Source organism: Mirounga angustirostris, unplaced genomic scaffold (assembly GCF_029215605.1).
Source record: "Mirounga angustirostris isolate CCGP_5_RB_7025 unplaced genomic scaffold, mMirAng1.0.hap1 SCAF_4, whole genome shotgun sequence".
NCBI classification, from domain to species: Eukaryota; Metazoa; Chordata; class Mammalia; order Carnivora; family Phocidae; genus Mirounga; species Mirounga angustirostris.
Genome location: NW_026991712.1, coordinates 136,855,212 through 136,881,850, shown reverse-complemented (window position 1 = coordinate 136,881,850; position 26,639 = coordinate 136,855,212). Strand labels below are relative to the sequence as shown.

At 39.1% G+C, this 26,639-nt stretch overlaps 1 protein-coding gene across 1 annotated transcript in view; it reads left to right on the top strand.

Moving 5' to 3' along the window:
- The first annotated feature begins 19,625 nt into the window (after positions 1-19,625).
- LOC123859516 (3',5'-cyclic-AMP phosphodiesterase 4B-like) overlaps positions 19,626-26,639 on the top strand; it is a 258,595-nt gene continuing 251,581 nt past the window's right edge. The window contains exon 1 of the mRNA XM_045897476.2: positions 19,626-19,730. The gene's annotated coding sequence lies outside the window, so the exon portion shown is untranslated. The remainder of the gene's footprint in view (positions 19,731-26,639) is intronic.

Genomic DNA, 26,639 nt, shown 5'->3' with positions numbered 1-26,639 from the left:
GTAAGACCCGAGTACAGGGAATCAGAAACTTTGACTTCTTTTTAAAATGGGAATTCTTACAAATTCTGAAAGGCACCATATAATTATCTTGCTTTTCCCACTGAAAAACCTGATATATCATAAAGGAAAAAAAAAAAACAAAACCCTTACCAATATCTTTTCTTGAGAGCAGAGGCAAGACTACGAGTCTTGATTTCTGAACCCACCAATCATCATTTTAACTCTCTTCTATTAGCCTGTTGGCCATCTGTGCTTCCAGAGTTACTTCTTTTAAATTGGTTTTTGTAGATCTGCTCCTTAAATTCCACACCTAATTTATCTGTTCCAAAGCCATCATTTCAAACACTTACCAGTGGCCATTCTCAACAGGAAACCATATAAGAATATCGGAATCACCTAGGAAATATGTCAAAACACACCTCTCTTTTCTTTTTCTCTTCCCTATCATGTTCTGACCCAACGCTTAAAGACCATTTCTGAATCACTCCTAAAGGGTGATTGAGGGGCACCTGGGTGGCACCTGGGTGGCTCAGTCTGTTAAGCATCTGCCTTCGGCTCGGGTCATGATCCCAAGGTCCTGGGATCGAGTCCCGCATCTGGTCCCCTGCTCAGCAGGGAGCCTGCTTCTCTGCTCATCCTCTCTCTCGCTAAAAAATAAATTAAAAATCTTAAAAAAAAAAAGTCCTTGAAACAAATTCACGGAAACATGGGCAAGCTAAGCTTTTTTGACTGTGTAATCGCCAAGAGAGCAAAGGATTTTACTGACTGAAGACAAATGTCACAGATCACCCAAGCTTAGCAAAACACAGAATATAAACTGGGCCAATAAAATAGGAGAAACAAATTATATTTTTAATATTCTTTCCATGTTAATAATCTCTAAACTGTTTCTGACAGTAGTTACAAGGAATTTGAAAATGTATTACCTCTGTACATTCATGCTCCCAATGGCTTATAATAAAATTTTAATCTTACAGAGTTGTTCCAGTTCATTCCTCCAAGACATCATTACTTTGCAGAATAACTGAAAGATGGGCAAATGCCTACGTGACATACTCTAGGGTGTTCATCATTAAGCTCTGAATACCTACACCTGGAGAATTGAGCTTAGTCAATCACCATACGTAAAAATTAACTGGGTAAAAAAAAAAAAAAGCATAAGTATGTTAGAGACAGCTTAGATGTTTCCCAGAAAAAAGGCCGTATGTTGGTGGGTGGGCCAGAGGAAAAGTTAAGGAGACAGGTTCTAGATACACGAGAATAGTGAGGAGGAGGCAGGAAGACCTTGTGCTTTTGTTAGATACCCCTGACTCTTCTCATGGGGTTTCCTAAGTCCTGAAATTGTAAATAGTCGAAAAGCCCTGCCCTCTCTGAGGTCTTCCTCCCACATGTAATTGATTCTCTTCTTGATGTATTACTAGTGTACATATTAGATGCTAGACCTGCCTCACTTCTAGCTCCTTACTTGTTTCCACTCACGGCTCTTGCCATCCCCCAGCTAGAGCTAAGACCAGGAGGAAAAAAAGGGAACTAAAGGAGCTCATCCCCAGCCTGGCCCAAACCTCTGACCTCAAGTGAAGGGATGGGCCAGGGATGTGGGGATGGAAACCGGTTCCTTGGAGAGAGAGCCAAGGTGGAAAATCAGAAAACTCAAAGGCTGAGTCTAGATCAAGAGAAGACTTGGACACTTACTAATTTTATACAAAAGAAAAGGGGTAGCTATCATAATGGAAAATGGATTTTAAATTATCTAAAACTTGGAAATAGGCAAAAGAAATGACTGTGTGCTCCGTCAGGGTTAGTACTGGTTGAGTTTTTGTATTGACTAGGGTACTGGACACCTCAGTGGGAGCAGAAGTTAAGTTATAGATTTTTGTCTGGTAAAACAGATACCGAAAAGCTTACAACTTATTGCAAGACATTAAACACTTTTGTATATAAGCCAACTCTCTTCTCCTGACATTCTTTGATTAAATTCCCTATATACCTCTTGCCCCTAAAATGTTCTTGGGCCTGTTTAATGAATTAAATAAAAATCTTTGACACATGTTTGTTTTGTATTTGGATGATGTCATGATTTTTAAACTTTTAAGAATTAGACTTTAACAACTTGGCAGTTCATCGGCCAAGGTGTCCAATAAAACTCACCTGTGAAAAGTATATTATGCGGCCAGAGGTGTATACCTCATGAGCCACTAAGCCCAGATACATTTTCCCTTGGCTCCCTGAGTGAATTCCAAGTGATAAGACAACTTACATTTTCTTTTTTTTAAAGAAAACTTTTTTTTTTTTTAAGATTTTATTTATTTTTTGACAGAGAGATAGCGAGAGAGGGAACACAAGCAGGGGGAGTGGGAGAGGGAGAAGCAGGCTCGCCGCTGAGCAAGGAGCCCAATTCCGGGCTCAGTCCCAGGACCCTGGGATCATGACCTGAGCTGAAGGCAGACGCTTAAATACTGAGCCACCCAGGTGCCCTACATTTTCTTATTCTCTAGTTTCATTTCCCATTCCCCTCCCACCCCCACCCCAGTTCTGTCCTCGCTGGTAAATTACTCCCTGTAGGTATCACTTAAAACTGTGCATTTGGCTTTATGATCTTTTTTTTTTTTAAAGGTTTTATTTATTTATTTGACAGAGAGAGACACAGCGAGAGAGGGAATACAAGCAGGGGGAGTGGGAGAGGGAAAAGCAGGCTTCTCGCTGAGCAGGGAGCCCGATGTGGGACTCGATCCCAGGACCCTGGGATCATGATCTGAGCCGAAGCCAGACGCTCAACGACTGAGCCACCCAGGTGCCCCTTGGCTTTATGATCTTAAAACAGTGTGTTTGGCTTTATGATAGGATTTTCTTGTGTTTGGCTTTGGTGATTGCTGCAAGAGGCTGGCGTAGATCTATTCTCTGCTGGGTAAGAGAAACCAGAATCCAGTCTGTTCGTCTTTTTGGCTTGTGTCTTTTTGTGAGCTCAAATGGAGTAAGAATTTCATGGCCACTAGGGAGAAAAATAGTTGTGTGAGAGCTAGATCAGTGCATTTTTGTATTTTTTATGTTTACATCTGACCTGTGACTGAGTCATAACATAAACTAAAAACTCCATGTTTCTGGGTGCCTGTGAACAGGAAAGTGGTTTCCTAACTGTGGAAAGTGTTAATAAAATATTGTCTCTTCAATTACTGGAACTTTGTTCTGATTCATTTGATGAGATAAATAAGTGCTTATAAAACAGAAGTTACCAAATTCACAAATATGAAGAATCCAGACTTATAATTATTGTAAATGTGCTAGACCCTTAAGGGGAAAAAAAAATTCCTTTTACATAAGCAGCTAGCTTAGAATAATTTTTGGATAAGAATCTTAGTTGACATAGTTATGATGAATTTTTGGACAAATGAGACTGGTTTAGTGATTTTCATTTAAAAAAGCAAAAATAACTTTTTGTCTTTTCCTTGAATGAATCATTGTAGAGTATGAAGTAAGCATAGTTTTAAAAAGAGGTTTGGGTTTGTTTTCTCATGAAAAGACTAGTTAAGCTAAAATTTCAAAACTTCGTATATTGATTTTCTGATCAAATAAGTTAACATTATTGTTTGATATTGTGAATAATGCAAATTTTTGTTTGGCTGAATTGAATCATAATTCCAACAAACATTTTTGTAACAATAATCATGTTTTATAATGTGTCAGCTTACTCATAGTTTCCAAGATCTTTAGGTAACTTAAATACTCGTATTAATGTCAAATTGAATTATTTTTGAATAATCTTTGAGTAGCTGGATAACTTACAATTCAGGTGGAATTCTGAAACATTGATTACTAAGAATAATTTTAAGTTCATAAACTTTTGCTTCTTATTTTTATATACTCCACAGAGTGGATATATCTTTGGGTTATATTAATAAACATGGTCATTTTAGCTTTTTTAAGAAGACATGAAAGATCAAAAGGGAGATGTGTGTGTCTGTAATTTATTGAACTGTGTGTATTCATGAGATTTGCTTGTCAGCTAAGAGACTTGTGATTGATAGACTATTACCAATTCCTACATTTGGTTTTCTCTATAAAACAGAAGTTGCCACTTTAATTAAAAGTTATACTTAATATGGGTGGTAGAGGCTGTCTTAAGAGAAATACAACTGGGTACATGATTTTGTTTTTTAAGGAATAATGAGAGTACGCTTGTCCTAAAGTAAAAGCTCATCCTGTTTTAGAACATGAAAAAGCATAGTAAAGGACAAAATCTGAGGGAGTTATTTATTTTATAACTGGAAGTTTGTACCTTTTGGCCACTTTCACTCATTTTGGCCACCCATGATTCAATCTTTTTTTTTTTTTTTTAAAGATTTTATTTATTTATTTGAGAGAGAGAGAATGAGAGAGAGCAAGCACATGAGAGGGAAGAGGGTCAGAGGGAGAAGCAGACTCCCCGCCGAGCAGGGAGCCCGATGCGGGACTCGATCCAGGGACTCCAGGATCATGACCTGAGCCGAAGGCAGTCGCTTAACCAACTGAGCCACCCAGGTGCCCCCCATGATTCAATCTTAATCAACTACAGCTTTTTACAGTTTTTTGTTTTTTTGTTTGTTTTTTGCTTTTTCCTTCTCAAGACTGGGTTCTAAATTAAGAAAAAAACAGAAGAAAATTTTGGAGATTTTTTTTTACACCTTCGGTTGTTTTTGGGTTTTCTCATAAAGCCCTGGAAATTTTCTAAAGTTTCTTATTGTGCCTTATAAAAATAAGAGTGCTAAAAATAATTAGGTTTGTTTGATATGCTCCCAATTTTTTAATTGGTTGAATGCTATTGCCTGGGAAGAATTGTCAAATCAGAAAATGTGCTCAGTCTTTCTTAGGTTAAGTTTGTATAGGAAACACGATATCCATAGAGATATTTCACACATTGTGTACTTTTATGGGAAGGCTCTGGAGATTTTTCAGTGCTTTTGTGATCCATAATATGTTCTTAACCTTAACGGAAACATTGATCCGCCTCTTAGGAGTTAGTAATGTACTGCACATAATAGAATATTTTACTCTTCTCCATTCCGATATTATTAGTTATTGGATTAAAATAACCACAATCACTCAGTCTCATTCTCAAATAGGTTGTTGCTTTCCTTTGATAACTTGCTTAAAGATCCTACTATATAAGCTTCAGGCTCTTACATGTGTCTTCAACATATATGGACAGACTCAGAGCCTTGCAGAAAGGACTGTATCAGTTACTCTGAGTAATTGGTGTGTAAAAACATAAACTGTTGGGTACGTGCCTCCAAGTTTATTTCAGTTAGATAATTTTCTGACTGAGTCAACATCTTTAGGACTTTTTCCAGTCCTGGAAGCCGATGTGTATCGGAAAGCTGACTGCTGACACAATACCCAGATTAACACCATAGCCTGTGGAGGGAAAGTGAATTGGTGTTTGTTTGGATTATTGCTGTAGTACCTTTAATATTCTCTTTTTAAATGTATATATGAGGAAGTCCTTTTTCTCTCCTTGTAAGCTATTTCTAACCCATTTGGGAGACTATGCTTTTATAAACTGAAATGAAACTTTTTTAAAAATAGTATTTGATGCTAAGCCCTACAGAATCGAAACAAATCTTTTACTGAGTCTTCCTACTTTTCTTTTTTTTCCTCTTTAAAAAAAATTTTATTTATTTATTTACTTATTTATTTATTTTGAGGGGGGAGGGGGAGAGGGAAAGAGAATCTTAAGCAGGCTCCATGTGGAGCCTGACAAAAGGCTTGATCTCAAGACCTGAGCTCATGACCTGAGCTGAAACCAAGTGTTTGATGCTTAACGGACTGAGCCACCCACGCGCCCCCCTTCTAACTTTTCAGTGACAATATGTATTGTTTATATATTCAACAATAACCTTTGTTCTTTTCTATCAGCGTATGATTAAACAAATCAGTTATGCAACCAAGGCCATGCCTGCAGCTCTGTACTTGACAAATCTCATTTTATCAGGTACAATAAGCTCACTAATAAGGAACAAGGATCAATCTTATGTGAGAATCCAATGTGTTCATAGGCTACCTAAGAAAATTGGGTTGGGGGTGCTTGGGTGGCTTAGTCGCTGGGCGTCTGCCTTCAGCTCGCGTCGCGATCCCAGGGTCCTGGGATCGGCCCGCATCGGCCTCCCTGCTTGGCAGGAAGCCAGCTTCTCCCTTTCCCACCCCTGCTGCTTGTGTTCCTTCTCTCGCTGTGTCTCTCTCTGTCAAATAAATAAATAAAATATAAAAAAAAAAATTGGGTTGGTACCCGGACCAGAGGTTGGTACCAGACCAGTCTCATAGGTGATTAAAAAAAAAAAAAAAAAGGATACTCTGTGGCAGGACACTCCTTAGCAAAGTTATGTTTCCTTTCTAGGATTCAGTCTCTCCTTTTCTGAAAAGTTTCATCTCCAATACATTTTTTTTTTTTAATTTCACACCCATTTGCTATCCTTTTTATTCTTTATGTCATTCATTCCCTCTTTGCCAGCTTGGATACCATTGTTAATTGTTAGACTTACTCCTTGATTTACACTACTGACTTTTTCTATTGACTTGGTAAGACTGAATTTTGATTTAATCCAACATCATTTCCTCTGTGCCTGTATCTGGGCAGCTGAATATGCCTGAAGAAAAATTTACAATGATGCTGACTGTTCTCATGTTACATTTATGACCCTTAAGGTCGAGGCAGTCCTCGTGGAGACAAATCCATTATATTTTTATTCCTAGTTAATTCACTCTCCAGGCTTTTAGATAACTGTTTCTTTCCTTCTCTTGCCCCAAACCTCCAATACCTTAGGCCTTCTTTTCACCCTGTGCTGATGACCCTACAGCCCCTATTTTTATTAAGAAAACAGGCATATTTGTAATACTTTCACATAATGCCACCACGACATCGTCTTAGCTACTTGTAACTCTATCCATAGACCACAACTTCACTCCTAGTTGAATGGATGAATTGTCCTTGCTCCTAGCTAAGGCTCCCTCCACTGATACAAAGTACCTCATTCCTTCTTTTCTCCTCCATGATATTGTTCCTGCAGGTGCCCCCCAATTGCTTCATCAGTTTTTCCAGGCTGCTGGATTATAAACAGAGAGCACACTAAATGTTCTAATCAAATTGCCTCTCCAGCTACTGCCTCATTCCTGTGTATAGAGATGTCCTCAGAAGACCTGCCTAAAATCATTGTATCCACTTATCTGCTCCCTTCCATCCTTTTTTGAATCCACCCTATTCACATTTCTCTCCCCAACTCTGACTGTTGTCAAGGCCATCAGTGATCTCCAAATGAACAAAAACTGTTCAGCTTTCAGTCCTTATATTATTTGAACAAAACCAGCATTTGACCTGACTGGTAGTTCTCACCTTCTTTAAACATTTTACTGACATGCTCTAGGACTATCACTTTTTCTCTTGGTTCTCTTACTATCTCTCTCGACACTGATTCTCAGTCTCTGTTGCTGGTTATCTCCATGAATTTTAAGTATTGGTGTACTCTAGGGCATAGTTCTTAAATCTCTTCTCTTTGCTATCTAAATTCATTGCACAGGTAAACTTATCTAGAATTATGGCTTTATATACCAGCTATAAATTGATGAGTTACAAATTTATAAAGCAGCATTCAGTGTGTTGAGTATATGGGTTAATATTTTTCGGAGTATCATGGGCCTAATCTTTCTGCTTGGTCTATTGCTTCTTGTCCTAGGTCACTGCTATGGACTAAATTGTGACATCCTCCACCCCAAATTCATGTGTTGAAGCCATAGCCCCCCAGTGTGATGGTATTTGAGACAAGGGCTTTGAGAACTAATTAGGTTTAGATGGAGTAATGAGGGTGGGGCCCTCATGAGGGGTTAATGCCCCGATAAAAAGACGCTAGAGAGCTTGCTTCTCTCTCCTCCCCCCCGCCCCCCGTCCTGTCATGCACTGAGGTAAGGTCATGTGAGGACACACAGAGAAGGTGGCTACCTGCAACCCAAGGAGAGAGCTCTCACCAAACACCAACCCTGCTGGCACTTTGATCTTGGATTTGCAAGTCTCCAGAACTGTGAGAAATATTTAAGTCACTGACTCTATACTATTTTGTTATGGCAGCTCAAGCAAACTGAGACAGTCACTATGTAGCTCCAGAAAACCAGGGCCCCATAACCAGAATGATGGACTGGTTTTTGCCATGTCTTAATTCACAGTTGAACTTGAACATCTGTACCTTAACTCTAAGCCACTACAGCCAAATTATAGCTGTGCTTTCTGTAGAAAAGTCAGCAAAAGCCAGATGCTCAGCTGAAAGTGCCTCGGCAGATTCTGTTTTGGACTAGTCAGAAGCTGAGTGTGACACTTGATAGTCATTGGCAGTCTTGGTGCTCATCCTGTTCAACACTATATTCTAGGCACTCAGCACTGTTCATGGAACATGGGACTGTTCGATATGTGTTTTATGTTTGATGAATGTTGACTGAATGAATGAACATGGAGCAAAGTCTTCTTTTATAATATTGATCATTAAATACGCTTTTCTTTTTTCTTTTTTTAAGGCTTACTTTGCAATGCTACCATTAAAAATGGGGATGTTTTCTACCCTTCCCTGCCTACAGAGTTCATATGATGATGTGTAAATGAGCTCATTGGAGCTACATATGCTACATTCAAAATTGATATTTGTCATACACTACTGTTTGTCATTTGTGGAATTAATAGTGCTTGTGTCCAGACTAGAAGTTACTACCCAAAATCATTTGGTAAACATTCATTACCATAAATTCTCATGGAAATGGTAAGAAAATACAAGTTTTAAGTCAATGTAGGACTGTGGTTTAAAATCATGTTAAGAATTCTCCAAATACTTAAATAATGGCTTAATAGCTATATACAAGATAGGAGGATTGGGTTGGTTTCATTATGGCCAAGCAAACTGATTCTGTTCACTAGTCTGGAAATAAGTGAATGAGTCAAATTTATGCCAAGCATTTTATGCGTATTTTCTCACTCAATCTTCCAACAGTTCTCTGGAGTACATATTATGAATAACCACATATTCAAGACTATATAAAATCCTGGCAACTTCTACTGCCAGGGGACTACTCTATATCCCAATATAGCGAAGACTGTCAACTTTAGTACCACCACTACTCTTCTGGGTCTCATAGATGAAATTAGTGGACTTTCCAACTTTATATGTCACAATCTATATTAGTGCTTAGAATACCAGGAAGAATTGAAGTTTATTTATGAGGTAGGTTGTAGAGGAAAACATGAAGATGTGAATTGCCTTCAAGCTGTGTTTTCACTTCAAAATAGGTCACTGTCTGTTTAGAATCACTCTCCCAAAGAACAGGTCACAGAGGTGAAACCAGGGCAGGTCTGCAATTTCCCAGACCACACATGACCCTGTTCTTCCAGTATTTTTTTTTTTAAAGATTTTATTTATTTATTTGACAGAGAGAGACACAGCGAGAGAGGGAACACAAGCAGGGGCAGTGGGAGAGGGAGAAGCAGGCTTCCCGCGGAGCAGGAAGCCCGATGCGGGGCTTGATCCCAGGACCCTGAGATCACGACCCGAGCTGAAGGCAGACGCCCAATAACTGAGCACCCAGGTGCCCCCTGTTCTTCCAGTATTGACTATGACCTGACTTTAAATGTTTGCCAGGTGGCTCTCTGTGAGATGAGTTGGATGTCTTCCTGAGGCTGACATGACCAGTGGATGACTTTTGGTTTCCACCTAAGCACTGAGGTTTGAGAACATCAGCATTGAACTTGTAGATGCAGCCCGTTCATTCAGTGGCTAGGCTTAACTTCATGCTTTCAAAGTCAGCCCATCTTGGCTTAGTCTAATATAAAAGAGCATTTAAAAAGGGTTAGGGTAGGGCGCCTGAGTGGCTCAGTTGGTTAAGCGACTGCCTTCGGCTCAGGTCATGATCCTGGAGTCCCGGGATCGAGTCCTGCATCGGGCTCCCTGCTCAGCGGGGAGTCTGTTTCTCCCTCTGACCCTCCCCCCTCTCGTGCTCTCTCTTTCTCATTCTCTCTCTCAAATAAATAAATAAAATCTTTAAAAAAAAAAAAGGGTTAGGGTAAATACATCATTTCCTTAGAAGTTGTCATCCCTGGGCGCCTGGGTGGCTCGTTAAGCATCTGCCTTCAGCTCAGGTCATGATCCCAGGGTCCTGGGATGGAGTCCCACATCAGGCTCCCTGCTCGGCAAGAAGCCTGCTTCTCCCTCTCCCATTCCCCCTGCTTGTGTTCCTGCTCTTGCTGTCTCTCTCTCTGTCAAATAAATAAAACCTTTAAAAAAAAAAAGTTGTCATTCCTTTTGACACTTGAATATATGATTAATAAAAAAGGAAGATTATGTACCTGAAATAACCACATGAATCACGCCTACTAACATGATTATACCCTGCATGTGGGAATTAGTTTGACCTTTTCATAAAAAGAAAGTACGTATAGTACTCTCATTGTTTTTTGGCACGGTACATTTTTTTCCTCCAACGTTAAAGAAAGGATGGCAGATAAAAACACATAATTCACATTATGCCTAATGACTTTTAATTTTATTTTATTTACTACTTTGATGGCTAATAATTATCATGATTTTCTTTAAAAAAAAATTTTTTTTTTTTAAAGATTTATTTATTTGAGAGAGAGAGGATGAGAGACAGAGAGCATGAGAGGGAGGAGGGTCAGAGAGAGAAGCAGACTCCCTGCCGAGCAGGGAGCCCGATGCGGGACTCAATCCCGGGACTCCAGGATCATGACCTGAGCCGAAGGCAGTCACTTAACCAACTGAGCCACCCAAGCGCCCCAATTATCATGATTTTCAAATCAAATAGTATAAAAATTCACTGAAAAGCTGGTTACCCATGTCCCATCCAATTCCCAGAGGTAACCACTTTTATTTGTTTGTTGGGTATCCTTTCAGAGATTTTTAAAATGCATATTCAATTAAGACAAATATATATTCTTACTTTTATCCCTTTGTTACTTAAATATAACCTACTTTTTTTTTTTTAACTTAGTAACATGTCTTGGAAAATTTTCATAGTAGTATATATTTTTTTATTTTTTATATCTGCATAGTAGTATCCCATTGTAAGACTGTGTCCCTGTTAAAAACCATTTGAGTTGCTTCCAATCTTTCATTATTCCAGACAGTGTTGCAACAAATAAATTTGTATAGTATTTCCAGATATACTCTCAGACTTTCTATAAATAGTGACAATTTTACAGACTTAATTCCAATGTTTTTATCTTTATTTTTTTGCTGCATCCCAATGTTTTTAATTTTTTTCTTTTTAAATCTTAAAGTTTTTATTTAAATTCTGATGTTTTTATCTTTAATTTCTTTCTTATTGCACTGACTTATAACTCCAGAATAATATTTAAAAATAGTTGTAATGCATCATGATCCTTTCCCTTATTTTAGTAGAATTTCCTTTAATGTCTGATCTTTAAACATCGCTTTCAGGCTGAGACAGACATATTGTCTTATTAAGAAAATATTCATATATTCCTAGATAATTGAGGCTTTAAAAAAAATCAAGAATGGCTGTTGAATTTTTCAAATGCCTTTTCTTTCTTTCTTTTTTTTTTTTTTTTTAAAGATTTTATTTATTTATTTGACAGAGAGAGACACAGCAAGAGAGGGAACACAAGCAGGGGGAATGGGAGAGGGAGAAACAGGCTTCCTGCCAAGCAGGGAGCCCGATGCGGGGCTGGATCCCAGGGCCCTGGGATCATGACCTGAGCCGAAGGCAGACACTTAATGACTGAGCCACCCAGGTGCCCATCAAATGCTTTTTCAATGTCTCTAGAAATAACATTTTTTTTTCTCTTTAGATCTTTCCATATGATTATTTATCTGAATGAATTTACTAATGTTGAATTATTCTTACATTCTTGGATTCTGAATTTATAGTAAGATTGATCTATAAGTTTCCTTTATGTTCAAACTTTGTTAGATTTTAATTTCATTGTCACTTTATAACATTTAATTGAAAATATTCATTCTTTTTATGCTTTTTTTTTTTACAAGATTTTATTTATTCATTTGAGATACAGAGATACAGAGAGAGAGAGAGAGAGGGAGAGCATGAGCAGGGAGACGGGCAGAGGGAGAGGGAGAAGCAAGCTCCCTGCCGAGCCAAGAGCCTGATGTGGGGCTCGATCCCAGGACCCTGGGATCATGACCCGAGCCGAAGGCAGACGCTTAACCATCTGAGCCACCCAGGTGCCCCTGTTTTTATGCTTTTTAATAACTTAAACATCATAACAATTATCTACTTTTTAAATTGACTGTATTCCTTATGCTGTACTTTTTATTCTTGTGACTTATTTATTTCGTAAGTGGAAGTTTGTAGCTCTCAATCTCCTTCCCTGTTTCGTCCATTCCTCAACCTACCTTCCTTCTTGCAGCCTTCTCTGTATTTATGAAGGCCATTTCTGTTTTGTTTGTTTTGTTGTTCATTTGTTTTGTTTTTTAGATTCTACATATAAATGAAATCACATGGTGTTTGTCTTTTTTTGTCTGATTTATTTCACTTAGCATAATATCCTCTAGGTCTATCCAAGTTGTTATAAATGGCAAGATTTTATTCTTCTTATAGTTGAGTAATATTTTATTGTGTACATATGTATCATATCACATCTTATTTATCCATTCATCTACCAATAGACACTTAGGTTACTTCCATATCTTGGCTATTGTAAATAACGTGACCATAAATAGAGGGGTACGTATATCTTTTCAAATTAGTGTTTTTGTTTTCTTTGGGGAAATAACCAGAAGTGGAAGTACTGGGTTGTATGGTATTTCTATGTTTAATTTTCTGAGGAACTTGTATACTGTTTTCCATAGTGGCTGTACCAATTTATATTCCTACCAACAGTGCACAAGGGTTCGCTTTTTGCCACATCCTTGCCAACGCTTGTTATTTCTCGTCTTTTTTGATACTAGCCATTCCGACTGGTACACATGGTGATACCTCATTGTGCTTATCTGTTCTTTAAATAATTTGGTAAAGTTCCCCTATGAAGATCATATTGGCTTGGTGATTCATTGGAGGAGGATGGGGATTGCAATTTTTATAATTTCTTCTCTTTGGATTTCTATGTCCTAGTCTAGGGACGGTTTTGGTTAATTATATTTTCCACTAAAAGTATTCATTTTACCCAGGTTTTCAAATGTATTTTTCTACATACAACATGCATTTATAATGGAGCAATATATCTTTCATATTACAATGGTTTGTAGCCCTTTAAATCTCTACCCTCTCAACAAATCTTATTCCTTAAAATTTAATTTCTCTCACAGGGGAGAAACTTAATTTTTCTCTTAGGGGCAGCAAAAATGAAAAAATGTTGGAGACACATATAGTATGTTAAAATATTTTAGGATTATTTTAACATTTTCTGTTTCTATGTTTTAACCCTTTATCCTTTCTTATTTTTTATACTTATATCTTTTTCTTGATTAATGATCATTTCAAATATCTTATTTTCATAATTTCAAAAAAAACCAACTTTTAGAGTTATGTATTAATTCTAATCACTTTCCTTTCTTTTATATGCTCATTTATTTGTTCTTCTAAACTACTTAGTTTTTTCTACTGTTTTCCTTCTTTTTTAATAGCTTTTTTAATCTTTTTCAGTTGGTGCTTATTTAATTAATTTAGCTAATGCTGTGTCACAGAATTCTGATGAGTAGTGTTTTCATTTATCATTATTTTCTAGAAACTCTACCATTTTTGTTCATAAGAGTACTTAAGAGAGTTTTTTGTTTATTTCCTGGTATGGAGATTTTTGTTTTTCTGATTTTCCTCTTAATTTCTAGTTTTATTACATTGTGATTATAGAATGTTGTCCATGACTCCTTATTTTCAGATTTTATTAAAGTTTTCTTCATGGCTTGATATATGGTCACATTTCATGAATGTGATATTAATCTTTAAAAAAGCATACAGTCTCTACTTTTGAGGCATAGCCCCTGATATATCTCAGTTAGATGAGGGGGGATGAGTAAAACTCTTCTATTTTTGATCTCCTTTCTATATGTCTTTCTATCTCCTGTAATGTTGTAAAATTGTCATATAAGTTGTTGCTACAATGCTTTTATACCATAGATATTCATAACTTTCACATCTTCATTGTGAATTTTACTTCTTGTGTTATAAAGTGTCGTCTTGTCTTATACAATACTTATTTGTCCTGAATCCAACTTGTCTGAAATTAAGATCAAACTTTTGCTTTTTTATTATTATTTCTTTATGTTTGTGTGTGTGGGTGGGGCATTGTTCAGGTAAAACTTTGATTTCCTTTTTGTTATCAACCATTCTGAATCTTTCTTTCTAACATATCTGTCTACAGTATAAAGTTTGCTTTTAATGCAATTTGAAGAGCCTTTAAAGAATAACTTGAAATATGTATTGATTTAGAAGTATTTGTGTCAATTCTTGGAGACATGTGTGTGTGTGTGTGTACATGTACATGTATGTTTATGGTTCCTCTATTTATGAAGGTGTGCATTAAAGTATATATTTGCTTACTAGTAGCTACCTTTATATTAAGTCTTCATATCATGTTCATAGTCCTTTATTATTTTAGATATTATTAGTTATGAGCAACGATAAATTGGTTTGCACCTTCTTCTTTTCCTGACTCTGCGCTATCATATTTTGTTTAAAACATTAAATTCCTACTGTTTATCTTTGCACTGTTATGCACATTTAGTGTACTACTTGTATGTCAGCTTTAAATGACATTTTTAACCTCAGCAGTTATAGATAAGTCAATCAGTGGATTTGTTCTGATTACCACGATCTTTTTCCTTTTCCTTCTGAATATTTGTGACTTATGTCAGCCCTACACTTTCAAAGTCTATAACATTCATACATTTTTAATGGTCTAAATTTTAGAATACAAGTATATTCGTTGTTCACCATGAATCTTTTTAAGAAAGCTTCCTCCCATTTAAGATTCCTCAGAAAGAAAGAATAGTCTTTGATTTTTAATGTTTTAAACACATGGTCTTTATACTTGATAAACAACTTGGCTAGATATAAAATACTTAGATCATACTTTCTTGCCTTGAGAAGCTCATGTTTTTTTCCATTGACTTTGCTTCGGAGAAGACTGAAGTGAGGTTGACTTATTTTTTCCTTATACAAGACTTGATCTTTTGCTTTTCGCTTCAAAGATTCTTTTTTTAGAGAAGAAAAATAAAACAAGACAAAATCAGAGAGGGAGACAAACTATAAGAGACTCTTAATCATAGAAAACAAACTGAGGGTTGTAGAAGGGGAGGTGGGTGGGGGGTTGGGGTAACTGGGTGATGGACATTAAGGAGGGCGGATGATGTAATGAGCATTGGGTATTATATAAGACTGATGAATCAGTGACCTCTACCTCTGAAACTAATAATACATTATATACTAATTAATTGAATTTAAAATAAAACAAAATAAATAAATTTCAATAATTTGTTAGCATATGTCTTTGCTTAACCATTATGAATCAACTTTCTTTAGTACATGGTGTTTCCTTTCAATATGGAGATTCAAGACTTTTGTTTTAATTTCAGGAAAGTTCTTTTATAATTTTGTTAGAAAGTATTTGCTCTGTCCCACTGCTAAGGTTTTCTTCTGCAGAGACTGCAATTATATGTATGTTGGCTCTGCATCGTATTTCATCTATTGTTACCATTTTTACACAATGCTTAAAAATATACTTCTCTTTATTTTCACTTAATTTTGACCATTATTCTTATATATGTCTTTGCTGTCTCTTACTCATCCACAGTGCTTATTCCCTTCTGTGTTTCTTCCAATATTGTCCTCATTTCTGTTTCTGGTTTGGTCCTTTTTTCTTCTTCATATCTGATTTATATCAGCTCACTTCATCCTCATCTCTTTCTTGAGTTTTTTCATTTGTGCTTTGTCACATTGCATAATAGATTATATTGTTTCATTAACATAATGCGGAATATATTTCATTAGGGAGTCAGTATAGCTTAATGAATAAGAGCACAGATGCTGGAGAAACACTATGTATAGTCACAATTTTCACTGGCTCTGTGGCAAATTTTTTTCCCCACATCTTTTGGTGATGTTGATGCTCCTTTCCAGAATCTTTCTTATAGTATCTTCATATCCTTTCTCTGCCAGTTTCTTCTTTATCACTACTCACTCCAGAATGAATTGTATATTTTTGGCTGGTCTTTGTAGAAAGCTCCTGAAATGGAGGATTCAAGGTAGTTTTCCTGTTCTCTCAATTAAAAAGCTTACTTTCTGTGGCAGATTGTTATATTAATGACCCAACATTTGACACTTCCCCACACCCATGCTCTTATGTAGCACCTCCCCACATTGACTCTAGTCTCAGCTATATGACTTACTCTAACCAATGGGACATTAGCAAACATGATATGGGCAGAAACTTCAAAGGAGTGTGAATATTGGAGCCTGCCCTCTCTCTTGCTACTTGGAACTATTCCAACTCCACATGAAAAGCCTGAGCTAGCTGCCTGGAAATACATGCCAAGCCTCCCTTCTGAGGCCCAAATACATGAGTGAGACCTGCTGAGTGAGATAACACATGAAGCAGAAGTCAGCCAACCCAGTTGAGCCCATCCCAATTTGTGACTTCATTCAATTGTAGGCAAATAATTGGTAGCTCTTAAGCCATTGCTTTGGGTGGTTTGTCATGTGGCAATAAAGATTGCAGATTCACTTTTATTGCTGCCTCAGAAACAGTCTGCTTCCAATAATTATGGCTTTTCTGTAGACTCATTCCCTCTAAGTCTCTAAAGTAAATTTGGTTCAGGGGATCGTCTGCCAACAGTCCTGTGCTCCCCGGTTCTTAAAGACAAGGAATAGGTCTTCTACATCTCATAGTGATCACCTTGACCTTAAGGATCATAGTTTTGCTGCCCCTTTGATCTGATGCTAGTGGGTTCCCTGGAAACTCTCTGTGCCTCTTCTCCCTATCCCTGTGACTCTTCTGCCTTACCTGTTCTGCTCTTGCTCCATTTCTTTGAGAGATGTAGCTACTTTTGCAGTTTAAGGTAAGCCCCTTACTTTCAGGAAACATATTTTTTCTGGTACTTTCTGAAGTCGTTACTGCTGGTTCTCTTTGACTCTTCTTGGCCTTTTCCATATGACTTCTGCCCAAATGCAGCTGCTTTAACAACCTTTACAAGTAGTTTGGAGTTTGTCAGTAAAATCTGTATAAGTTTGCTGAAAGTGGCATTTAACATTTTTTTCCCATTCTCTTTGTTAGTTTATATATTTTCTAGGGAGAATTGGGAAGCATGTTTAAACAGATGACATCATCTTCATACAGGAGTCCATTTAATTCTTATTTGCAACCAGAACCCTTTGACATGTTTTTCTGAAGATGATGTAGTAACCTTGGGTACTTTAGTAATCACTAATACCTTTCAAAGTTCTAATATTCACAGGGGAGCATGCCACTCAAACTGATTCTTTTTTTTCCTAGGTTGAATCACAATTTAGGTTCCCATCCCACACTCTATTCGGGCAATGGTCTTTTTCTGTTTAATAAGTCTGACTAATTAATCCTCACTGTAGTTCAGGAAAAAGAGATTATATTGTCACCGCTTTTGAGACAAAGACTGTGACAGAACCATGACTGCATTGCAGGATTTATGGGCTTCCTTCCAGATGCTCATTGCCTCACTATTATTAATTTTAGCTTTGGGCTCAGTTTCAAGCTAACAGATAAGTAGATGATACAGAACATAAAGTAACAGGTCCAAGAAGGCAACATTTCAGCTTTGGAGAACTGGTGTTCTATACTCCAAGCGCTGGTATTTGAAAATGTTTCCTCCAAAACCACCAAGGGGAAACAGTGCAGGGCAGGAGTTCATTAAGTCCCTACATTGATAAGCTTTCAGGTATGATGTTCATTGTGTGGGTATGTGAAGCTGGTTGGGTTAATGGGTGAATAACAGAAGGTTACTGTCACTTCTTTGGCAAGCTCCTATTTGCCTTTTCTTATACAGTTCAGAAGGGATCAAAGCCCCTGACCCATTTCCATTCCAACTAGAGAAAATTGCTTCCCCTAGTGTAATTGGTATGTGCTTCCGTGTACTTGTTTTGTCCGTTTTGGGCTTTCATAGTAGTTTCTCCCGCTAGGCGGTGAGCTTCCTGGGTGCAGAGACTGTGGCTCTGATCATGTCTGTATGCCAGCATCTGGCACAGTGTATTGCGCTCCGTGCAAAATGGGTGTGCCATAATGTTTATTGGAATAAATTGGGAAATAGGCCAATTTTATCCATTAAAGTCTTCCTGATTTCTAGCTAGTTGTAATAGTTCCATACGCAAAGTTACTGCATCTCTGTCTCTTTTCCTCGCCAAAGTTCTTTTTTTCTCTGACTGAAAGAGCTGGACAACTGGGGAAAAGGAAACCTGTGTTTTCCCACATCTGGCTCCCCCTACCCCCCTCCCTCCCCCCGAGGGGCAGACCCCCACCCCACTGTGCTGTGTCAAGCTGGGGTAGTCAAGCTCCCGGGTGCCTGTTGCTAGGTCATTACAAGTGCCCAAGTTGTGGGGCCCACTCCTAGGGTGCCTTGGCAGAGCGCCTTCTTGGAGGTGAGCTGCCCCACTGGTTCAGTAGCGCCGTGTTTATCCACTCTGGAGCTCCTTTGTGCAACAGGAGAGCAGCGGGTTCTCACCCTCACACCGGCTCCTTCCATGTAATTTGCCCCGCTTGCTCTCTTGCCTCCCCCGCGACTCCCCCCCCCGCCCCCCCGCCGCAAGCTCCGAGTGCTCCGCTCCCCGACCCCTTTTGTGCAACCCGTGGCTGCGGAGCTTCTAGTACTGTATTCATGGCAGATGAAGAGAGAGTGACTGACACGTTCCAGGGACGGCGAATCGCAGCGAGTGCGGGCGGCAGGGGGAGGGTGTGTAGTGGCAGACGGCCGCTGGGATTATGAATGGGGGCGGGGGGGCCGGCGAGTGTGGGGTTCAAACCGGGATCTTCGGCATCCGGCTTTGGATAGGCACGCAGGGCTGTGCGTAATCCTTCAGCTCTGGTGGGAAGGGAGATGCCGTGAGCTCCTGGCTGGGAGTGAGGGTTATTTTGCAAAACTCCCTTAGTATCGTGCAGCAGAGTACTGCGGGAGGTCGGCGAGGTAGGTGAGGGAGGAAAAGAAGCGGGTAGGGAATCGGGGAAAGGCCAGCCCGCTGGGGACCTTGCGTCTTGCTCCTAGAATTGACAGGTGGTGGCCTCAGCAGTTACAACCTACTACTAGCATCTAGTCCGTGCAATGCGATCACATTGTTATTCCCCGCACCGGGCGGAAGAGCGCAGCGCGGCAGAACAAGTGCCACCGGCAAGCTGTCTCCTGGAGGGGGGTGTGTGTTAGTGGGGTACAGAGAGGGGGTTTGGGGGGCAGAGGAGGAGACGGAAGCTTGGGCGCTTCGCGGCCGTCTGCACCGCCCCGGCCGGGGTGTTCCACGCCGGGTGGCTGGCGGGTCCGCGCGCGCGCTCTGCAGCCGCCCCCGGCTCGTGCGCCCCTTTCCGGGGCTCCCGGCCCCGCCTCGGTGGCTGCGGGCTCCTAGTCGCCCGCTGGGCTGCACGCGAGCGGCGCGCGAACGTCCCCCGCCGGCTCCGGTGCCCCGGGGAGCGCACTGCACGGACGAGCTGAGCCGGGCGGGGCCGCGGCGGTGCACCAGCGGTGGCCCGGCCAGGAGGAGGGCGGCTTCCGCGAGGGCAGCCTGAGGTAAGGGCTGCCCAGGAGGCTGCGGGTTTATTTTCCTCCTTGCCTTACTTCAAACAGCGAAGCCGAAATGGAGAGTGTGGGGTGCTGTGGGCCGATGGGGGGCGAAGAGGGTATGGGGCCGCGCCAGAGTGGTCGCCTTGACGGCGTCGTTGGTGCCCCTTGTAGGAAATCCGCCAACCGGCCCTTCCTCTTCGCTCCCTCCTTCTCTTCCTCTGCCTCCGCCTTTGAACCTCTTGGCAAACCGCTGGGCAGGGGAAGAGAGCTAAGGGAGGATGGAGAGAGGCAGAAGGATTCGCCTAGGAGTGGGTGGACTGGCGCGCGGTGCCCAGTGATTGACTGCGGGCGGCGGGCGCGGGAGGGAGCCTGAAGTACCAAGAGTTTGCTGGGGCTGCGTCCCCAGGAAGGTCCTGTGCGTCCCAGTGTCTGGGGCACCAAGTGGGACGCACCTAAGCCACAGCACAAGGAAGGCTCTGCCAGGAACTTTTGGGAAGCCCTGTCTCATGTTTGGGGAGGGGTTGGGGAGGGGTGCTGGGATGTATTCAAGGCCTGGCCCTTTGTGAGCTACGTGTGTGTGTAGGTGTGTGTGTGTCTCGGGTTCTCCTCCCTTTCCTTCCTGCTATCCCTCCTTTTCCACGTACCTCTTTTGCTTCCTTCCTGCCCTTTTTCACAGACCCCCCCCCCCCATGTGCCGTACTTCAAACAAAATACAAACCCACTGTAGTCAATAGATTTAAAGCAAGTATAAAGAAGAGAGCACAGAGGAATAGCTCTTAATTACGTTGCGGTTCATTTTAAAGGTGAAAATATTTGTATATAAATAACATATAATGTATTATATATAGTGTAATATACATATATAATATACACACAGGCCTGGTGTAATTTTTAAGAAATACTTTGAGACTCTCACCTAAAATTATATTACATTTACATTATGTTTACATCACATGTACATGGTGCTATTAAACAGCAATGGTAAATCTATGCATTCTGTTTCTTAGATCTGTATGAGCTATAACTGTTCTTTGAATACATCCATCTTTTAAATTCAGAGATTCCCAGCTATTTGAAAGCCTTGGGCTACAGTGTAAGAATAAAAGTCACATTAAATTAAAAGAAAAAGTATTGATGCTGGGTTTTTTTAGTGGATCATCAATGTACCCCTCTTTCCTTTTACTAAAAGCTGGTTGTTATGCCAATAATTTTCATAAAAACAAAAACAATTTGGGGACTTCAAAGTGTTTTTACCTAGGCCTGAGGTATAGGTAGGAGTCTGGAATATATCTGTACATGAATTGACAAGAAGATAGATAAGGCAAATGATTTCACTTCAGGTAGAAGAAAATTCAGCTGCACTTCCTTCTGAGGGCACTTCATTTACCTTCTGGTATCCCAACAGAGAAACCCTTACTATCAACACGTGTCTTAGGCATCAAAGTGGTTTGATCAACTCTTCCAATCAATACTTACAGGACTTGGCTAGTAACATGTTTGCTGGCTGTTTCTGTTCTTTTTCTTTTTAAACAACAGCATGCCAACTACAAAAAATAAGTAAAATTGTTAGACTGGAATTGTTGTAATGGCATGATTGACACATTGAAGCTATCTATATATGTATCATCTCTCTATATTCCTTATTATGATTGTGAGCTAAACAATTTTGCATTTTGTCTACTTATATAGTTTTTTCCACTCAATCTGCTTTAATTTCTAATTTGACATATTTTGCAAAGATGAATTATCTTAAATTTCTCTAGGGGGTACTTGGGCCTGCTAATTTCTTTTGAATAGCATTGGTTCTGGTTTGAGGAATAAGAAATCAATCATATATAGTTTTCTGATCTTGGTGTCCTTTACCTGTCTGGAGATAGGTATTTAATAATGATGGTATGCACAAGTAAGGATTCATGTTTCATAAAAATATTAGACACAGAAATGACATTTTCATTTTGGTTTATAAACTGAAGATTTAAAATTATGAAGGAATAAAGAGTCCCATGTTGCTCTTAATATCTTATTTGGCTGACTTTGGTTAGGGAGCAAGAGGTACATGATGTAGTCTTCAGTTAGAAAGATTTAGGGGTTAGTAATTTGGATTTACCTTTCATTATTATGGCATAAAAATTCATTGCTCCTTCCAGAAAGATCTGAGGAGCAGAGTTTGTAGAAGGTGTGAGGTTGTTGTTGGTTACATGACATATGGGTTTCTTAGAGCACTGGTTTTTGGGGTCACCTTATGGTGATATGGCAGACATTGATGTGCCAAATCCCTCTTGAAGGAAGAGCTTGTTGCCCCAGCTTCTGAGAGTGCTGTCAACAGATAGTCTGCAAGGGTCCTTAAAGGGGATTGCTTGAGTTGTAGAAAGCATCTTTGTCCAAGGTCATGTCTTTTTCCCCGGGCAGCTCACACCCAGTGGCTGATCCATGTGGGAGTATAAAGGCCTGGTCATCTCAGCTCAACTCCAGACAACTCTGAAGGACCGTTCTAGCTCTGGAACTCCCTACGGGATTTGCATTGCAGCTTGACATTTCCCATTTCTGCTTCTTTCCCCATTCTTAGATGTTGATAGCAAGGCGGTCCTTAATAAAATTGTATACCCAACTTGTCTCTGAGTGGGCTTCCTTGGGGAAGCCAGCCTGTAACAACATCTCCATGCGCATTCATTTTGCCAGTTTTAATCTTTTATCTTTTAAAATGTAGTGCCACTTCTCATTGGAAACATTTCTATATATCTGCTGTCCTTCTGTACCTCCTTTTCTCATTCTTTCCTTTTATTGGATCTGCAGTGTCTTTAGTCTCTTTTCCATCTAATGATTTCAACATTATATATCCCATTTCTGTTCCTTTAGTAGGCATGTTTTGTTTTTAACATTCAGATTTTGAGATGAAATGAATCAAAATATCTACTCACTTTTTGCATAGTATAAGGGCCTTATTAAGTTATAATTCTGATCATACTCTGTATTTCATAATATTTTGTGGCATAATAGTTCCACCACATTTTTCACATGCACTGTGTCATTTTATGTAATTAAGTTTTTTGTTGTTGGATTGTTTTCATAGTCAATGTTTATTTAAACGTATCCATATTTTCTGTGCTCACTAGAGTTTCTTGCATCCCTTTCCTTCCTTCTGGATTAAAATTGCTTCTTATGGAAGTAGTTCTTTGGCAAGCATATGCAAATGATAAATATCTCTTCATCTATTTTGTTTGTTTGTTTGAAACCGTATTTTATCCTAACACTTGAATAATAGATTATTTGGGAGCAGAATTCTAAGTTGACAATTCTTTTTCTTTTTTTTTGAAGATTTTAAAAAATTTATTTATTTGACAGAGAGAGACACAGCGAGAGTGAGAACACAAGCAGGGAGAGTGAGAGGGAGAAGCTGGCTTCCCGCCGAGCAGGGAGCCCAAAATGGGGCTCAATGCAGGGCTTGATCCCAGGACCCTGGATCATGACCTGAGCCAAAGGCAGGCACTTAGTGACTGAGCCACCCAGGTGCCCTGACAATCATTTTTCTTTCCACTTTGAAGATATTGTCTTCCAGCCTCTGTTGTTAATAATCAGAGATTGTTTCTTGGCTGCTTTTAAGATTCCTCTTTGTCTTTGGTGTTCTGCAGTTTTATTATGGTATGCCCAGATGTGGGTTTGTTTTAACTTTTTCTCCTTGGGTCTTCCTATGATCTAATCAGGTGATTCTTAAATTTCTTGAATTATTACACATTTGTGGCATGTCTCATTATATGTTATCTTGCCTCAATTCTCTCTATTCTTTCCTCTGTAATTCTTCATATATTATCTTGCCTCAATTCTCTCTTTTCTTTCCTCTGTAATTCTTATTAGATATATGTTGGACCTTCTTGTTTTATTCCTCATGTCTATTACCTCTGTATATATGTATTTTTTCAGTTAGAAAATATTTTTAAGAGTCATTGGGGTAATTCTTTGGGACTGTTTTCCAGCTAACCAATTCTTCATATTTATGCCTTATCTTTTATTTAAGTTGTAGCTCACTGAGCTATGATTTATTGTTTCTTTTCTAGAAGTGCTAATTGATACCTTTTCATATCTACCTGTTTTTCCCCTAGGTTTTCTATCATTTTATTAGGAATTTTGTCCTTACTTTATCTCCTTAATAGTTACACCTGTACTATTTTATAGCCTCAGATTGTTCTCTTACTTGAAATTCTTCTGCTGGTTCTTCTAAAACCACATATCCACTATAAACGGATTTTTTCCTCATGTGGTTTGTTACTGGGATTATGAGCTCATCTTCAGCCAGGAGAGATATTGTGTTTATCTTCGTAGAATAGCTCAGGGGTTTTGCTGGTCCAGGGTCAGCTTTAAAAAAACATTTGTTGAAGTGTAATTGACATATAACATTGTATATTCAGGTATACAACATAACGATTCAATACTTGTATATATTGCAGAATGATCACCACATTAAGTCTAGTGAACATCCAGAGGATCAGCTTTTACATTAATTTCCTGGTGTGAGATTCCTGTGCCATGCAGGTGATCTAGATTCAAGCTGTGTGTGTGTGGGGGGGGTGGTTTAGGGATTTAATCCAAAGAATACTCTTCCTTCTATCCAGAGCTCCAGGGAAAGAAAAATTTTCTTGCTACTTCCTCGGCCAGTCTTCTAGTCCTTAAACTAAGGGGTCAACTTCTTCAGAGTTCTTCTTTAAGCAAAGGTCTTGGCTCTAGTTACCTTCCTTTCATGGGCCCCAAACCAAGTTGCTTGTCCCTGGACACACATGACATCTTCAGCCTCTTGGCATTAATGCCCGTGTCTAAGCTCTGTATCACTTAGGATTGCTGTGGTGCCAATGTACGTGCCTGCTTTTCTGATATTTGTTTCCTTTCTGTTCTGTTATCTGCAGATTACCTTTCTTCTTCTTTTTTCCTCTCTTCAAGCTTAACTATTTAACCTATTCAATTATCCTGGTCTTTTAAAAACTGAAGTATCTATGTGTTTGTAGCAGAAGGGAGTTTGATCCATACTCACTCAGTCGGCCAGTAGAATAAGACATCCATCTGTGACTGTATGCATGTTGAGAATTGACTCTTCAATCATTTTCTTTTTTCCCCCCACAATCTTTTCACACTATTTTTATTTTTTATTCATTTTGTCACATTATTTTTAAAAACTTAGTTATACTAGCTTTTCTTTCTATTTCTCCCTCCCCCCCCTTCTTCCTCTCTTCCTCTCTCTCTTTCTCTCTTTCTTTCCTGTAACATTAACATTTGTGTTGAGTCCAAGGAAGATGTCTTACAGAGTGTCTCACAGTCTGGATTTGTCTAGTGGTTTACTCCCTTGGTGAAGTTCAGATTAACCATTTTTGGCAAGAACACTCCCACTTGGGTGATGTGTACTTCCTGTTGCATCACAGTAGGAATGTCTGTTTGTCCCATTACTGAGTGAGACTGCTTGGAAGGTGATTCCTACCAACTTTCTCCTGTTTTGTCTTCCTTACTTTGAGACTACGAGAAAAACCTGCTTCCCCACAACTTTCACTCCATTTTAAAAATTAGTTTTAAAAATTTGAGCTGGTTATAGATTGACACGCAGTTGTAGGAAATATACAGAGAGATCCTGTGTACCTGTCACTCCGTTTTTCTCAAGAGTAACATTTTGAAAAACCATGATACAATCACACAACCAGGAAATTGACATTAACAGAATCTATAGATCTTACTCAGATTTCACCAGTGTTATACTCATTTCAGTGTGTGTCTTAGTTCTGTGTAATTTTATCATACGTGTAGGTTCCTGTACCACCGTCAAGATACAGAACTTTCCCATCACCACAAGGATCCCTTATGCTGCCCCTTTTAGAGCTACCTCTGCCTCCCTCTCACTCCCTGGCCCCATGTCTAACCCCTAACAACCACTAATCTGTTCTCCATCTCTATAATTTTGTCACTTCAAAAAACAAAATAAGAAAAATAATGGAATCATAGATAATATGGCCTTGAAGATAGTTTCTTTTCTCAATCACTGTAATTCCCCAGAGATGCATCCAAGTTGTGTGTTATCAGCCATTGTTCCTTTTTATTGCTGCGTAATATTCCACTCATCCATGGAAGGACATTTGCGCCGTTTCCAGTTTGGGGCTATTATGACTTAAGGCTGCTATGCACATTTGTGTATGGGTTTTGTGTGAATGTAAGTTTTCATTTCTCTGGGATAAATGCCCAAGGGTGTGATTGTTGAGTCCTATGTAGTTGGATAAGAAATTGCCAAATTATTTTTCAGAGTGGGTGTACCATTTTACATTCCTACCAGCAAAATATGAGTGATTCAGTTTTCTGTGTTATGTTAGAGTTTGTCTGCCATTTTACTGTATTTTCTGTTTGTTTCTTCTTCCTTTATTTCTCTTTTCTTGCCATCCTGTGAGTTACTTGAACTTTTTACAGGATTCTATTTTGATTTATTTATAGTGTTTTTGAGTGTATCTCTTTGTAGAGTTTTCTTAGTGGTCATGTTGGCTCTTACTATATATATTTATGTCTTTTTACACTCACTTCATTTTAAATGCTGTTGTTTTGAATATAAAACACTGTTACATTTTTTTGTTTCAATCACTGAATATGAAATGATTTAGGGAACTGATACTGGGAAGGAATTTGTGGTTGACGGTTTTTTTCTTTCAGCACTTGAAAAATGTGCCCCTCCTTCAGGCTTCTATGGTTTCTGATGAGAAAATCATTGTCATTTGAATTGATGCCCCAGTAAAGGCAGTGAGCTCTTTCTCTCGGGCTGGTTTTATTATTATTTTCTTTATCTTTAGTATTTAGAAGTTTAGTAATGATGTGTCTTGGCATGGATTTCTTTGGGTTTGTTCTCTTTGGGGTTTGATTAGCTTCTTAAATCGATATGCTTTTGTCTTTCACCAAATT